Source organism: Hylobates moloch, unplaced genomic scaffold (assembly GCF_009828535.3).
Source record: "Hylobates moloch isolate HMO894 unplaced genomic scaffold, HMol_V3 SCAFFOLD_12, whole genome shotgun sequence".
In the NCBI taxonomy this organism is placed as follows: Eukaryota; Metazoa; Chordata; class Mammalia; order Primates; family Hylobatidae; genus Hylobates; species Hylobates moloch.
In genome coordinates this window covers 89416269-89433284 of record NW_026652287.1, presented here as the reverse complement: position 1 = coordinate 89433284, position 17016 = coordinate 89416269, and the positions used below count along the sequence as shown (strand labels likewise).

General features: G+C 35.7%; 1 protein-coding gene across 2 annotated transcripts in view; it reads left to right on the top strand.

Annotated features, from left to right (window-relative positions):
- ATP2B1 (ATPase plasma membrane Ca2+ transporting 1) overlaps positions 1–17016 on the top strand; it is a 121787-nt gene that overhangs the window by 24224 nt on the left and 80547 nt on the right. Inside the window, exon 1 of one of the 2 annotated variants that reach the window (XM_058424858.1) lies at positions 7385–7406. The exons of the other annotated variant lie outside the window; for it this stretch is intronic. The gene's annotated coding sequence lies outside the window, so the exon portion shown is untranslated. Of the gene's footprint in view, positions 1–7384; positions 7407–17016 lie in introns of those variants that run through there. 2 annotated transcript variants of the gene reach the window in all.

The window sequence follows — 17016 nt, the reverse complement described above, 5'->3', positions numbered from 1 at the left end:
AATACAAATTAGGTAGACTGGGGCCTGAAGCTTGGAATTTAGAGTTTACTTAATTTCAACAAACTTTTTGAGTTTAAAGTATAGGTAGTTATTAAAATTGGATTGTGCTCCAGAAGTTCTCCTTCGTTGATTTAGAAATTGAAATGAATTTTTCTGTAGAAATACAACTGTAAACAATGGTCAAGGAAATTGTAAAAGGAAATGAAATTGCTTGTATTAGTAAAATGAGACATGGGGGTCCTGTTTAGATTAATATGGGTTAATAGGCAAGAGGGAGAGAAACCAAGTTTCTCTCCCCTGTCCAATCTCAAATGGACCAAAAGGAAAAGATTAAGTTTTAGACAGTAAACATAAAGCTCTGCATTATCTGCTCTAAAATAACTCACTTTTTTTCATTTAAAAATTACTCTTTTCTTGGTGTGGCTGATTTTAGCTGAGTGCTGAAACAGTTCTAATTTGTTATGTAGTCTGAATGAACACTATTTCCCTAATCCTTCAGAGGTTCTTGTATTTTAAGAAGTGGATAGGCATGTGTATGTTGTCTGTATATGTGTGTATAGCTATGTATAAATATATATGAAACATGAGTTCATACTGATAGCTCCAATTCCAGTCCAGTTTACAGGGTTCTTCCTTGCCTTCCACTCATCCCATTTCTGTCTTTATTCTTCCATAGTGAGAATGGTAGCTCCCAGTGTTAGCACATTTAATTCTTGGCCCTCTGCCCCAACCCAATTTGTTTGAATTTTACATTTTGAATATGTAGAACATTAATGTGCTTCTAAAAGTTCAGATCTGCCTACACAAAAAATGTACAGTCAGTCCTTTCCTTTTCTACTTTCCCGTCCCTGCTCTTTTTGTAAGTAACCAATTTTCATGTTTTTTGATTTATTATTTCTGTATTTCTTTTCCGAAAATAGACATGTATGTTTTCTTATTTCTTCTTTCTTACACATAAAGTAGCATGAATTTTGTACTTTGCTTTTTCCCCCCCAATGGATATATCTTGGAAATTCCACCATATTGACTTGTAGACATTATGCTCATTCTTTTTTTACAGCTTTATGGTATTTGGCCATTCTGCATATTCCAAACGTTAGGATGTTTAAGTAGTTTCCAGCATTTTGAATTTATTAATAATGCTGCAATGAAAAACTTGGTTCATTTGTATTTTCATAGTGCTAAAGTTTATCTTAGAAGTGGATTCCTGGAATTGAGATTGCTGGAATGAAGGGTAAATTAATATGTAGTTTTATTAGCTATTGTCTGATTCCCTTCCATAGCAATCCGTTACTACATAACAGACCACCCCAAACTTAATTGTGTAAAACAATTGTTTTATTATGCTCCTGGATCCTCAGTCAGAAATTTGGGTTGGGGACATCGGGGTGACTTGTTCTCTACACTGTCTGGAACTTTCATTGGAAAGTCTCAAATGACCGGGAGCTGGCTAAAATAGTTAGGGGCTAGAATTACATGTTGATTTCTTCATTCATATCTGGTGCCTAGGCTGGGATGACTGCTGATATTGGGCTCAGTTTAGACTGTCAACCAGACACGTACACATGGCCTCTCTTTGTAGCTTACGCTTCTTTACGGAATTGGGACCCTGATTTCTGATAGGGCATATCTGAAGAGTGGGCATTCCAAGACAATCAGACAGAAGCTGACCTGGCTTCAAGTCCCAGAATGTTGCTTCTGTGATTTCTTTTGGCCAAAGCAGTACTAAGTCTGCCCAGATTCAAGTGTAGGGACATAGACTACACCTCTCCACATGGCTGTGTAAAAGAAAAATTGTGACTAAGTTTTAAAATTGCCATATGACGTTTTATGTACATTGCTGGTGAATTGATTGTTTCCCCCAAACCTTGCCAAACAGTAGTTTACAGCTTTTGAACTTTCATTAATGTGAATGATGACAGAGGATATTTTCAGCATAGTTTTAATTTGCATTTCTCTTTTGAGTGAAGTTGAACATTTTTTCTTATTTTTTAATGGCTATTTTTATATTTTGGTGAATTGTCTATGGCTTTCAATCATTCTTCTTTAGGATGTTTGATTCTTTTTTCCCTCAACTTAAAACATTTATTTACTGTATTAGGGAAAGTAGCCCTTTTTCTGTGATATTGCTAATATTGTCTTCAAATTTGTTAACTTCTGTCTCATCTTTGCTTATGTTGTGTTTTGCCATGCAGAAGTTTAATTTTGTGGTCAAATTTATCATGCTTATATAATGCCTCTGATTTTTAAGTCATAATAAAACCTTACCCTATACGCCGATTACAGAGTGGTTCACCTATGTTTTCTTCTAATTCTTGTGTAGTTTCATTGCTTTGTTCCATTTGGAATTTATTCTTATGTGGTATAAGAAATTGATCTAATTTTATCTTTGAATGACTGTTCAGTAGTCCCAACACAGTTTATGGAAAAGTTCATCTTTGCTTCCTCTCCCTCACAAATGATTTAAGCTACTACCATTGTCATATATTTATTTCTGTATGTAGTTAGATCTGTTTCTGGACTTTCTATTTCAGTCCATTGGTCTTTTTATCTATCAGTGCTGTACTGTTTTATTCATAGGGACTTTACAGTGTATTTTAGTATCTGGTAGAGCTAATATTTCCATCATCTTTATTCTTTGCTGTGGTTTCTTGGCTATTTTTGCGTGTTTCATTTTCCCTATAAACGCCAGCTTGTTTAGTTTCAGGAAAAAGCTTGTTGTTTTTATTAGGCTTGCATTGAATTTACAAATTGACTTAGAGAAGTCCTAATCATGACAAAGAATGTCTCTCTTTGTTTAAGTCTACCATGTTATATTTCAGGTGTTTTTACAGTTTTCTTTATATAGATTTTGAACATTTCTTGTTAAATTTATTCCTAAGTGTCTTTAATCTTTTTTGGTTGCTATTGTGGTGGAGTTTTCTGTTATATTTTGTAATTGGTTATTAGTTGTGTATATAAAGGCTATTTTATGTATGTTTTAATTTTTATACTTTACTCGGTTGTTTCATTGAATTAATTTTCATTGGCTCTCAGTCCATAATATTCAAGGTCTACTATTATGTCATCTGTAGAGGTCATTTTTCCTTCCTAATTCTTATGTTTCTAGTTGTTTTCTTTTGTCTTATTCTTTACTGATATCTTTAGAATGATGTTAAATAGTAGTGGAGCTAGCAGGCATCCTTTGCCTTGTATATTAAATGCCTCTAGTTTTCCCCATTAATTAAGATAATTGACTTTAGGACTGAGGTGGATATAATTTATAATGTAAAGTACTCATTTCTGTTTACCAGATTTTCTAATATTGGACTATATATTCCTGGTATAAATTCCACTTGATCATGGCATATTTTTTCTTTATGCCGTTTGGAGACTATTTGCAGAAATCCTAACTAAAATACTAGCATCAATTTTTGTAAGTAATGTTGGTCTGTAATTTTCTCTTACTTTATTAGGTTTAGATGTCAGTGTTTTATTTGCTTCATAAGAAACTTGCATTAGCTGGGCGTGGTGGTACACGTCTGTAATCCCAGCCACTCAGGAGGCTGAGGCACGAGAATCGCTTGAATCTGGGAGGCAGAGGTTGCAGTGAGCCGAGATCATGCCACTGCACTCCAGCCTGGGTGACACAGTGAGACTCTGTCTCAAAAAAACAAAAAAAATTATAGAGATTTTTCTTTGCAACATTTTCTGTTTCATCTGTCTCTGTTATGGTCAGTTTTGGTAAGCTGTATTTTCTTAAGAAATTACTTCATTTAGGTTTTAAGATTTATTTTCATAGAGGTCTTTAATCTCTTATTTTGGGGAATTTCCTCTTCTGTCATTTTATTCAGTATATCTGTGCATTTTTCCTACGTTATCAGCATATGTGTAACATATGCATTCTTTTCTTTTTACCGTGTTCCACTTTTGTTTTAGTCCTACAATTAAATATATTAAATGCTTGCCATTAGTCATTTTGCTGAAGCTTCCCAGATTAGCTCTTGGTTGGATGAATTTCACTCTCTAATAAATTCCTCAGGAATGCTCCAGTGTATTGCTGAGTTCTTGTACATTCAAAACTGTTTGTTTTTCTTTTTGTATACTTAATGCTTGAAGGAAAGCTCAGCTCCCACATTCTGAAGTTTCTTGAAAATGCTGTTTCACGGTTATCTTTCTTTATATATTGTTTTTCAAGTCTCATTTTCTTACTTTTTAAAGTAATGTTTTTTTTTTTGTTCTGATGCTCTGGGGATTTTTTTAAATCTTTAAAGTAAACTAGTACATGTCTTGAAGTAGTTTGTTCTCGGTCCAGTTTTCCAGATATACAGTGGACGCTTTCATTATGCTGGTTTAGATTGCCTCTTCTATCTGGAAAGATTCCTTGAATTATGGTTTTAAATAAATACTAGTTCTGTTCCATGGTTTCTGAAAAGACTCCAGTTATACAGTGTTGGATCTCTTGCACGTTTTCTGTTTCAGCTACTACCTCTTGACCTTTACTCCTTTTTTAAAAAATCTAATTTTCATTCTCTTATTTTTCTTAATTTCTTCAGTGACCCTTGCTAGATTTTCTACTCGAAATCCATTCTCCAATGAGCATTTTGTAATTCTTAATTTCCAAAATAATTTTGTCTTTTTTCTTGCAGTTTCCTCCCTGAGAATGATCAGGTGTTATTGTATTTCTTCCTGGATTTGTGTTCATCTCTCTTTTTAGTTTTTGAATTTTTGGTTTCCAGGTGATTTTTGTTTCTGTTGTTAATATGTGCAAATGCTTGAGTATTTAATTCAATTTGAAGTATTGCTTTACAGTTTTCTTCCATTTTGTGGAGTGTGTGTGGGGCAGGGGTAATTGTTTTGTGGAGAGAATGTTCATCAGCTGAAATGTGATTTGCATTTTCTGTTTTCTTCCTCCAGTTCCTTTTCTATGGAGTTGGCTTGATTTTTATTTTCTTTTATTCCTTGGTAGTTTGTGAACTAGGTTCTTAGTTTAAGAATGCCTATTGTCAAAATAGTGAAGTACATCTTTTTAATGGATAATGGTGGTGGTGAAGAGGAGGCAGGAATTTATGTGTCTTTCTCTTTGGTTTCTATAAGATCCTTAATTTTCTCTTCTTTTCCTTCACTGCCATATCTCCAAGGGACCCCTCCCTTCTCTGTTTATCTTCTCCCCCCAGAAGCCCTTATTGTGCCTGCCATTTCCGCTGCTATTCCCTTTCAATCTCTTATATAGCTGATATTGTGAAATATCAAATTCTAGTATTTAGTATCTTGTCACTGTGTGTTGGACTTTCTTTTCTGTGGGTGATTTTGTCCGTACTTCCTCTGTGTCCTTTGGTCCCCTTTTCTCTTTTGTCATAGTCTTAAGCCTCCCCTCTCCTACGATGTACCCTCAGACTTGCATTGGCCAAGGGAGATTTGTTGGATTTTGGCATTTATTTCTCTACTTACAGGTAATTTGAAGTTTGTGGTACTCCATCTGCTATTAATACTGGAGGCTACTTGTGGTTTTATTTGTACTTCTTATGATACCGTGCTTTTTGGGGAGAGGAGAGATTGGGATCAGGCTACTGCCATTATCCTCCTGGCTCAGAAGTTCCACAGGAGCTTTTTAAAATCAAGATTCTTAAGTCTTGGTCCTGGAGACTGATTCCAGTGGTATGAAGTGAATTTTTAAAAGTCTAGTTCCATTATGTGGATATAGAGCTAATTTTAGCAACTGGTTGCCTTAGACCAGGGAGAGGCCAGTATTTTTGTAAAGGGTCAGATATTAAATATTTTAGGCTTTGAGGACTGTCTTTGTTGTGTGCTCTTCATTTTTAAGCCTTTAAAATGTGAAATAATAAAATTAAAATTCTTAGTCTTTGGCTGTGCAAACTCAGGCTGTGGGTGATTTTGGCCAACCTCTGCCTTAGACCACCTTCAAAAGTCCTTTTTTTTTTTCAAAAGCTTGGCTTAAAAGTTATTGTAATGTTTACCTTTGTCTGAGAGCCTGAAATAGTGATTTTTGTTGTTGTTGTTAATGCCTTAAGTAGCTTTGGATCTACTCTGGAGTATAAACCAAGAGGTACAAACTAGAAAACATGGAAGTAACAATATGAAATGGGAAATGTAAATGTAGTTGTTACCAGTTAGATGCTTCAGCAACAGAGGAACTTTATATTATTCCTGTAAAACATCTAACTTTACGAACACTGTGGATGCCTAGCATATTGACCACCACAATGATTAGCAGCTAGTATGCATGTAAATGTGCGAATGAGAAGTTCTTGGAGAATAAGTTGCAAATGGCCCTCCAGAGTTGTTTGTTTAAATTTTAAAAATTTATGTCAAAACGATTTTGACTTTTGCATGGCTGAAATTGAGCCTTTCTGGCAGTATACAGGTTCAATTGCTTCTTAAGGCAAGTCTTGATTTTTGTTAGTAAGACACACGCAAAATAGCTTCTTATTTGCCATGGCCAGAGGGTATATCCTTAGTCTTGAAGCTGCATCCCATTGTCTAAATATAATGGAGAAAGTGTGTGAAATCTTACTGTGTGTGTGACCGTCTTTACTACTTCTGATTTTCCCCAGCAGCAGTAGTAAACAATCATAAAACTCAAGGAGCCAAAGAGATCATTTCAGAAGGGTGAATAAAATGAATAACAGCATAGTGTTGAGAACAGATAAAGCTTAGTTTGCAGGCTCATTAGTCATTGAGCACCTCTGAATGTCACTCACTGACAGGTTCTCTCTACACCCACAAGAAGAAAACATGAAGTGGAGGCCAAATGGCCACTTCAAAAAATATCATTTAATCCTTCTGTATTCCACGAGGGGATTGATTTCTATTGTGGAATCACTATGGTTTGAAGTATGGGTTATTGGTTTTTATTTAGGGAAAAGAAAGGCAGTATGTTACGTTTCTTTAGTTTTTTGGTCACCAGTCATTTTATCTTCGTTATTCATGGATGTGTAGTCAGTGTGTAAAAATCTTTTGTTAAATAGGGGCCAGTTAGGTTAGTTTGTAGTGAACTAAAACCCCTGGATTTTTTTTAAATGATTTCTCCATTCTGTGTATATATGTGTGTATATATATATATATATATATAAATAATTCCTGCATGCTCCCAACCCCCTGAAATCTAAAGGCGGGATTTAGTATTTGTAAAATGTCGTTTGTTCCTTTCTTTGTCCCATTCTGTGAACTTCTAGTTACGGTATTTGAAACTTGTCTTTTATGCTTTCCTTTAGGTTTTTGATTAAAGAGTGAAAAGGATGAACATATAATTTAATTGGTATTCTACTACTGGTGGAATTCTGAATAGTCACACCCGATTTTATGATAGTTAAGAAGAAGAAATGAACATTGGTATGAGGCGTGGTATCAGGAGAAATAAGCAAATGAAAAGAGTTGAAGGAACCAGTTTATGTATTTTTATGGAAGTAAGTAGTAGTATAATGTTACTTTCAGTACAGTTTTCCTTTGAAGGTAGTAGAGGAGGATGCAGAGAGGGTACATTTGTTCTGTGGCATTTTCAATTGTAAAATGAGTAAATCGTAAGTTTCATTATAAGCTTGGTCTTGTGTTCTTCCATTTAAAGTGTGGCGAATCAGATATTGCCATTAGTGAATTAAGAGGAGAATATTTGAAGGACAAATTAATCTCAGTTGGAGACTGTTCCTTAAAATGTTCATTAGTGTGCTAGAAAGATTTGGGAGAAGGTATAATCACTACCTCCCACTTCCCAGCATACAATTGAAATTAAACTCCTGTGGATAAATCACTCAAAACAGCTGGGCTCTGCCTAGGAGTGTCTCAAAAGCTGGGCCCTAGATCCGTGTAAAATACAAGGTGTTTAATATCCTACAGGGTCTGTATTCAGTATAATTTGGCAGTGACAAAGGAAGCTTCTGTCTGCTGATCCTTGTGTATCCCAGCACATATACAAAGTGATTGTTAATCTTTAAAATTGCGAAATGCTTTTCAGAATAGCACTGTGATTGTTTTTGTTTGTTTCTTTGTTTGGTGGTGGTGGTGGTGGTGGTGGTGGTGGTGGTGGTGGTGGTGGTGGTGGTGGTGTGGTGGTGGTGGTGGTGGTGGTGGTGGTGGTGGTGGTGGTGGTGGTTTTCATTTTTGAGAGAGTGACTTCTGAATTTTTTGGTCCATAATTGCATACTAGTTCCTACAGAGTTTTCTTCTGAGGAAAGAATGTGATTTGCCACTGTGTAGAAAAGGCTCACTTTTTTTGTTTGTGTTATATAATAATAACTAAAAAGTCTGCTTTATAAATTTGGGAATTATTCTTTTAACAATGAGAATTTAGGATAATTATCTTGTAAGACTGTGGAGCCAGAACGTTTTGTTTTATATGTGTGGCACAGCTATAAAATGAATAAGCTGTATCTATTTGCAATTTTTATACTCAGTTAAGTAAAAATGTCTTCACTTAGGGAAGACTGCATTCCCCAAACTTTGCATACTACTTTATTATCCTGTTAAAGCAGATATTACCTACATACACATCAATAGTAGAAATATTCTTCTCATTTAAAAATTGTAATATAGCTGGGTGTGGTAGCTTATGCCTGTAATCCCAGCTTCTTGGGAATCCCAGCTACCAGGAGGTGGAGATCAGCCTGGGCAACGTAGTGAGACCCTGTCTCTACCTAATATACATATTATATATATATATATGTAGAGAGAGGGAGAAAATATTTATTTTTCTAGACAATTATGACTTTAAGATGAGTGTTCTAAGGCATATGCAGTTGTATATGATGCTGCACAAAGTCTGACGAAATACATCACCAGTAATTCTAGCAACCATCAATTGTGTAAACCTTGTCTGTAATTTCTTTTGCAATACCTTACATGATTCTGTACATCCAAGGTAAATTCAGAAACTATTTATTGTTGAGGGTAAATTGAACACCTTCGGTTTTAACCTTGTAATCTGTACTTCCCAGAGCCTCTCAGGAGCACCTACAATGGGAGAGAGGAGATTGGGAGGTTCTCTAAGATTGGGAGGTTCTCCATCACTGCACTTCTTTCCCTAACCTCCACCTCACCCAAACTCCTAGCTTGGATTTTGTGTTGTACGTATCAGACATAATTAACCCCCTCCCCCAATGAGGAAACATTTGATGACAAATTCCTGAAGTTGTTTAAAAAGGAAATTCTTCCAGTCTAAATCGATTTGTTAAATATTCTTTAAGTAATGTTATTTTCTGGGAATGTTTTATTATTTGTTTTTGAAATAATAATACTAAAAGTAACTGCTGGCTTGTCAGGAAACTTTACAGTAAAAGTAGTATCTTTCCCCAGAAAGTTAACAGAACACCTATCACTGGAATTATAAATGTGCCTGGGGCAATCCAGAAAAGACTCCTCTCTTACCTGTTTTTTCAGTCGTGAAATATTTTGGTGGTCCTGAACTTGAGTTGTGGTGGTCACTTTTTTTTGGAATGTAGTAAAAGCACTTCATTGCTTCAATTGTACGTTACATGACAGCAATATATATGGAGAGGGTGCAGATTTTATATTTCTGTGTTTTTCTAGCAGTGCCATTTATTCATTTAACAAATATATAAGTGCCTAACTTGTGTTCGACCACATACTTAGGCTCATTGCTAATATAGCAACAAGACATGTTCTCAGAATTCAAAATAATAATTTTTAAAGATTGAGGAACTACAGTAATTCTGCTTTCAGAATACAGGTGGTCATCCATCAGAATAGATTAATTAACTTGTCTTGAATATTTTGATTCTGAAAGACGTAAGTTGACATTTATATAACGTGATTCTCTCTATACTGTTAGATTTATGCATTACGTGTGACAAAGCTTATTGCTAGAACAAATTGAGGTTTTCTAGTTCATTTTTAATGAACAATTCTTGGATTGTAAACTAGACGGAGTCTTTTCCCTTTTTCAGTCTCTGTGTTTCCTTAGTGTAATATGATGCCTTTCACATAATGGGCTTTATTAAATATTGATGATAATGAAAATTGTTGATAATGGTTTCATTAACAATTCATCATCATTATTTTCATTGATGATAATGAAAAATCCCTAAAACACAGGATACTTCAGGATTAAAATTCCCAAGAATTTTGGTGACAGCTTCTTAATACGTAATATCTCGAGTTTCTGGAATACCTGTAAGAGCTTTTCAGATTTTGGTTAATCTTAGCATGTGACAATTTTAAGTGTTCAAATATCTGATTCAAGCAAGTACGCTTTATGTAAAGGCTAGTGTTTTCAGTAATGTGAACAATATTTTACATTTACTTGGTAGTCTATTTTTTGTTTTTAATTCTATGCATTGCTTTTCCAAATAGATGATTGTCTCAGAGAGGTGTGGTTCCATGCCTCCATAACATACATGCAAAGGCAGAGTGCTGAGGAGCAAACCACACTGACTGGGTGTGAATCCCCCCAGCTCTGCCCCTTAATAGTTATGTGAACTTGGACAAATTTCTTAACCTGCCTCACTTCAGTTTCCTCTATTGTAAAATGTAAAGCTGATTAATACCAGTCTCATAGGAACACAATAAACCAAAAACGCTGTTGAAATGTTAGCTATTGTTACCATCATCATTAATAATCATTCACTGTATGTAAAACTGGCAGCATAGTGCTCTCCATATAGTAAGCATTCAAAATTGGGTGGTTTTTCATTTAGATTTGGCAGCAAGCCAGAGGCAGTACTTTGAGATGTGTTTGCTAGTATAGGTACAAGTTCAAAGAATTTGTTTCTAATACTGCCTTGTGACCAGACGTTTCCCATTTACCCATCCTTATCTTTCTCCAGATTCTTTTCCTTTTTTTTTTGCCAATTCTAAAAGGCTCTAATCAGACACAGCTTTGAACCCTGTGTGAACTTCATGCCTACTTTTTTCCTCTTTTACTGAACTATGAATAATAAAAGATTAAAAAAAGAATCAACCAATATATACTTACAATTGTAATTAAATTGTGTAATTAGTAGTTTGATTGATTGATCGATACCTCTTTCAAAGGAATATAAATTCCATGGAGACAGGAATTATTGTGTCTTGCTCACCACTGTGTCCCCAACACCTACCATGCAGATAAGCCTTGAATGAGGCAATATTATATGAATACCTGGTCTTTTCTTGCCCACGTCAGTAAGAGGTTAAACGACATGAAAGGCAGTCTTCACCTCTTCAGAAACATATAAATTAATTGAGGTATGCAGTATACAGGTATAAAGAGCTAGAAAAACCCAATTTGAAATGCTCGAATAAAAAACTAGCTGTAAATTATTACTTGATGTTTATCTCCTGATTATATTTTAGAGGGAATGATGACCCAGTGCTAGCTGTGACAGCCCCTTACCACTGGTTTTACTCATGTCATATTCATAACATTTCCTAATTACCTCATTAGCCCTCAATCATAGCTGATATGTATAAGACCACTGCTGCCCACCACTGCTGCCCTTATCTTGGAGATGAAAATCCATACACTTCAAATTAAAATTTGGCATAATAAAGAACATTTTGCAACCATCAGGTAGAAATATTGGGTCTTTATGAAAGAGATTGTATGCAAGATGTCATATTTGTTGTCTTTTAGTCCTCATGGCAGCCTCACAGTGTTGATAGCAATGTATCTAATATTTTATGGACAGGATTTGTAATTGTTATATATGACCAGATCTGAAATTTTGTGGTTTAGAGGGAATAGAAAGAAAAGATGAATGTGGTAAGTTGAGAAGAAAAAGGAACTTAGCTACTTATTGGATATTGGGAGACAGTGAGAAATCAGAAGTGCTTTTATATTTAAGTGATGGATACTTTGAAATAGGAAAGATGAGAGCAGCATATATTATTCTGTGAAACAGTAGTTTGAAGTGATATTAATAGGTTCTCTGTGGGAAAAAAAAAGTAGGTAAAAACAAGTTCAGGAAATGTTGCATATAATATTTCCCTCTTGTAGGTTCTCAAATATGCAAGGCTATGAAAAGTATCGGCTGAAGGAAACCTATTTAACTGTACTGAACACAAAACACCTTTTTTCACAGCACAACTATTAACATACTATGAGATGGCTTCTCCAGCTCACCAGTTTGGAAGTCTAGTCTAGAGGAATTTGGAAGTTCTTAATAGGAATAGAGTTTTTGTGTTTGAGTTTGAGGATAGGACTAAGATTACTGTCAAGATTTTGGAGATGAAAGATAAATGAGGCTTAGAATTATAGTTTTGTAAATTCAGCTAAGTGGAAACAGGCTAAACTTGGAAAGGAAAATACAAATATCCAATTGTATTCCTGAACCCATTATTGAATTGCATGTGGGTCTTTCAGACAAGGCACAATATTTCAGTACCTCAAGTGTGTGCAGATATCGCACTAGACTTAATATGATTCACAGTAGTTGGGTAATGAAGGGTACAGGTAGTGTTTATAAATAGAAATCTAGAGTGGTAAGTTTGAGTGCCAGTGAGATGAAAACAGAAGACTCCAGACTCTACTGTGGTGGGTGTGGAGATAGTGATTGGGTGGGAGAGAGGCAGAAAGTACATAGAGGAGCCAGTCAGAGACACAGAGAAGGAAGGGTCAGAGAAATAGATATAAAATTAGAATTGTACACGGAAGGCAAGAGACATGTACAAGGCAAGACGATTTCACGCGATAGGCAGCCATATATGCTAGATAAGAAAGGAATAGAAAGGAATATACATACATCAGAGGGCCCAGTTTTTCTTCCTTTTTTAAATTTTTTTAATTTTTTTATTTTTTGAGAGGGAGTCTCATTCTGTCACCCGTGCTGGAGTGCAGTGGCGTGATCTCGGCTCACCGCAGCCTCTCCCTCCCAGGTTCAAGCAATCCTTCCACCTCAGCCTCCTGTATAGCTGGGATTACAGGCGCCCACCACCATGCCCAGCTAATTTGGGTGTTTTAATAGAGACAGGGTTTCACCATGTTGACCAGGCTGCTCTTGAACTCCTGACCTCAGGTGATCTGCCTGCCTCAGCCTCTCAAAGTGCTGGGATTACAGGCGTGAGCCACACCGCACCAGCCAGTTTCTCTATTTTATATATGAGAAAAATGAAACCAAGGGAGATAGAGCAATTTGCTTAGGATTAAGTGCTAGCACAGCAGAGTCAGAATTAGAATTTTGTCGTTTCGTTGTTGCTTCTTTCTACTCTAGAGATTTCAAAAAGGAAGAGATTGCTAATGATGATACTGAGGTATCTCCTCTCTTGGGGTAAAGGAGACTTGCTGTCTCTAAAGGGACCTCTCAGGATAGGGATTACATCTCTTAGTTTACCATAGTAAAGAGTCTGAAACTTGCAGACCCTGAAGCCTAGTATTTCTAGTTACCTAATTTTTTTGTCTCAGGCTCATATTTACAGAGTTCATGAGCTTGATATAAAAATCAGAATGTCTATTAATTTACAGTAAAAAAAAAAAAACTGCCTTGGGAAACAGACTCTCAGGTCTTGGCTAGCACATTCTCTTCCCTGTAGATTTACCACATGGGAAACCACGTTATAATTAGGAGGTTGCTTAGTGAGTATGTAGGCAGAACAAGTGGTATGCTTGGAATGTGTGATGGACTCAGGCTTTTCTTAACTTCTCAAAAACCAGTTAGTTACCTCATCTGGCAATTGGGGGTAATAATATTAAATACTACATTGTTCATAGGGCATTGGGAAGATTAGGTGAAAGGATCCATGTAGAGTATACTGTAAATTACTAAATAAAATGTCTGGCACAGGTGTCCTCCTCTTAACTCTGGTAAGTAGTCAACATTTTAATCCCTCAGGATACAAATACTACTGTAACCTCATTGTGAACGTAGAAAACTCTTCCTTCTAAATACTGCTTGAATGAGGTGGGCCAGATTTACTTTTCCTCTTCTAATGATTATCCTTTGCCTGTGCTTTCGTGTTTGACCAACCCATTTCTGACTGTTAAATGCTTTTTTTCTCCCTTTGAGTTAAACTGACTCATTCAGTCTACCTAATTTCGGATCTTGAGTCCTGGGCTCCATTTTGCTCTTTTTAGGTTGCCCATTTTGAATGTTCTGCCCAATCCATTTTATTAGGTTGAGCTTTATGAAATTGCTGATACTCTACTGGTTTTCATCCACAAAAATGGCAGTGTCATATGGTTTAACCCGATATAATGTACAATGATTTTAAATTTTAATTCCTTTCAGATGATCCTAGCAGTTCCTATTCTAAGTCAGTTGATGAGGTCTGAGCCCCCCCACCCCCTTTTTTTTTTTTAATGTATAAGGCCTGAACTGTTATAGTTCTTTCCCTGTGATCAGGTTCCAAGAAGGTTCTTCTGTTGTATGTGGGCATGTGTCTTTTGTGTAGTGTATCATTTTTCCTTTTCTCTTTACATTTAGCTCAGACCAGCATTAACCAGGCGAATGATTACTTGTACTTCCTTAACCGATAGTTTACGTTTTGCATTTATTATTAATTTTTTTGATTGTTGAGCCAAAGTTTGCTGCTCAGTATACATTCTGTTTATGATATCCTAGGACATAAGCATTAATTTTAAAACCTTCACAGCTTTGGTAAGGATATTGTGGATTAGTACCAGGATTGGCAGATTTCTTCTGTTATACTAGAATTTCAGTGTAATGCTGATAGATCAAAGTCAGAATGCCTGTTGGATACTCTGTTCAATACTTGCCCGATGGGATCTTTCAGACTCCAAACCTCAGCATCTGGCAGTATACCCAGGTAATAAGCCTACACATGTACTCCCTGAATCTAAAATAAAAGTTGAAAAAAACAAACCAAAACAACAACAACTACAAAAAGTCAGAATGTGTAACAATTGAAAAAAAAAAAAAACACTTCAGTTTTATTTTGTGCACATAACATCCATTGCATTTAGGAAATAGTCTTTATTTATTTCTTATTTATTTTTAAATGTATTTATTATTTTTATTATTATTTAGAAAAGAATCTGTTGGATTGCTTCTCTGACAGATTAGCTCCTTTTCCCCTCCTGTTTCTGGTTCTTGTCCATTTACAGTATGTCAGTTCTACATGATTATATCTATTTTTGGGTAGATAGATTTCTGTGCTTTCCCCCTGAATATTGTGTCACAAAGAGTTTTCCAATTTGGTATTTAGTTTCCTAGCCATTATTTTTAAATCTCTAAGAATCTTAAACAGTTAATCATCTGATTTTAATTGTGAGAAGAAAACTTTTTTCTCCCACTGGTGTTGTCACTCTCCTTTTCTTCTTAAAGTCGACCATTCTGGTTTGGAGATCAGCAGTTATAAAATTATAGATACATAATACATCCCTCTTGCTTTTTAATTCTTAAATACTATTTGATGTCGTATATAAGGACATCACATTCATATACTGAACTGAATATTTTTGTTTATTTAACAAATATATATTGTGTGCCTTCTATATCACCAAGCTAACTTAAGCATTATATAATGTATGCAAAATAGTTTGTTAGAAACAAATTAAAAATATTACTATTATTACCATAGTTATTACACTTAATAATATACAGTATACAGTTCATGACTGTTTATTATTAAGTGCCAGGCCCTAGCTCTAAAACATTGGGATGATTCTAAGATACTTTGTATGGTAATTCATTTAATCTGCTCAAAAATTATGAGATGGGGGTGATATCCATATTCTACAAACGAGGAAGCTGAAGCACTACGTAAATTGTTCAGGGTCACTCAGCTAGTACGAGAAAGTACTGGGAGGAAATCTAAAGCTGTGGACCTGTCATCATCCTAGTTATGATTTAGTGTCAGGTCAGGCATCCTCTTGAGTGCTGAAAAAAATCTTTGCTGCTTTGGGATTGACAGTCTTTTTTGCTGACACCTGAGATGGGCCTCGCTAAAGGACATCTGTTTGTCTTCAATATCATTGCCACATGTTCTCCAGTTCAGTTAAGTTACCCTGTGTTGAGCAGTTTCTGTGGGCAAGGTACTGTTGCTGGAGTGGTCACTAGGAGATACAGAAATGAACAAGACCATCCTGCCCTCAGCTTACAGTTTAATCAGGAAGAAAGCTATGTACACAAGAAAATGCAGTACATACTGAGTGTGTTGTAGAAGCTCAGAAAGATTATAGAAGCATAGATACATATTTTAATTCCATGCCATGGAGTCAGAGTAGAAGGAGCATTTTAATTGTTCCTTGAAGAAGTTAATAGAAAGGCAAAGGGAATTGACTAGCTTTCATTAGGGAAAACTCTTTAGTATGACAGTAGGAGACTGTTACTTGGAACTTGTCCAAAGAGAGAAAGAAGGAGATGGGAAATCTAAGAGGTATATTGGAACAAATGGATGAGAGAAGGGATGCTGATTTGGGACATGACACCCATACTGAAGCTGTCAGTATCAGTACCTCCTCTGTTGATCTACTACATGTATGATCTGTTGAAAACCTCGTGAGAGGGGAAATGTTTATAGGCTAGATGCTGTGCAGCTTCTGTCACCATCTTGAAAGTAATCCCTCCTTATTATCTCCCTGGTTCATTCATTTTACCTTTTGCAGTTGGTAGAATGGAAACATCTTCTCAAAAGATGGTGCAAATCTCTCTTTAGGCTTCTAAAATAATTTCAATTGCTTATATTAAAAAGTTACCAGAAAGAAGTAGGAAGTCAGGACTTTTGAAAACTCTGTTTTTTCTCCCTCAGTCTAAAAATAACCCAGAGTTTTGGTTACGTTTCTTTTTTATGTGTGTGCTGGTTATCTTATTTTAGTTTTCTGTTAGAAGAGCTTGAGGATTTTAATAGCATTAGTCTTTTGCAGTGTAAATTTTATTCTAATAAACAGTGAAGCAATCTGTTAGCCTCTGTAGGGGCTATAAAAGAACATGAGTTGTGGCTACTGCTCTGCCCTCAGGAAGCTTAAGTTGTATTTGAGAAGACGAAGTTTTAAGAAAACCTCCGGAGGTACAAATAGGTAATGCGTTTTTATCATGGTAGCAGCTTCTTTCTGTGTTGCCTTCTTGTTTTCCTGTGTTCAGCTATATTAAACTACCATTCACACTGCAGTTTTTAGCCCCTTCCCCA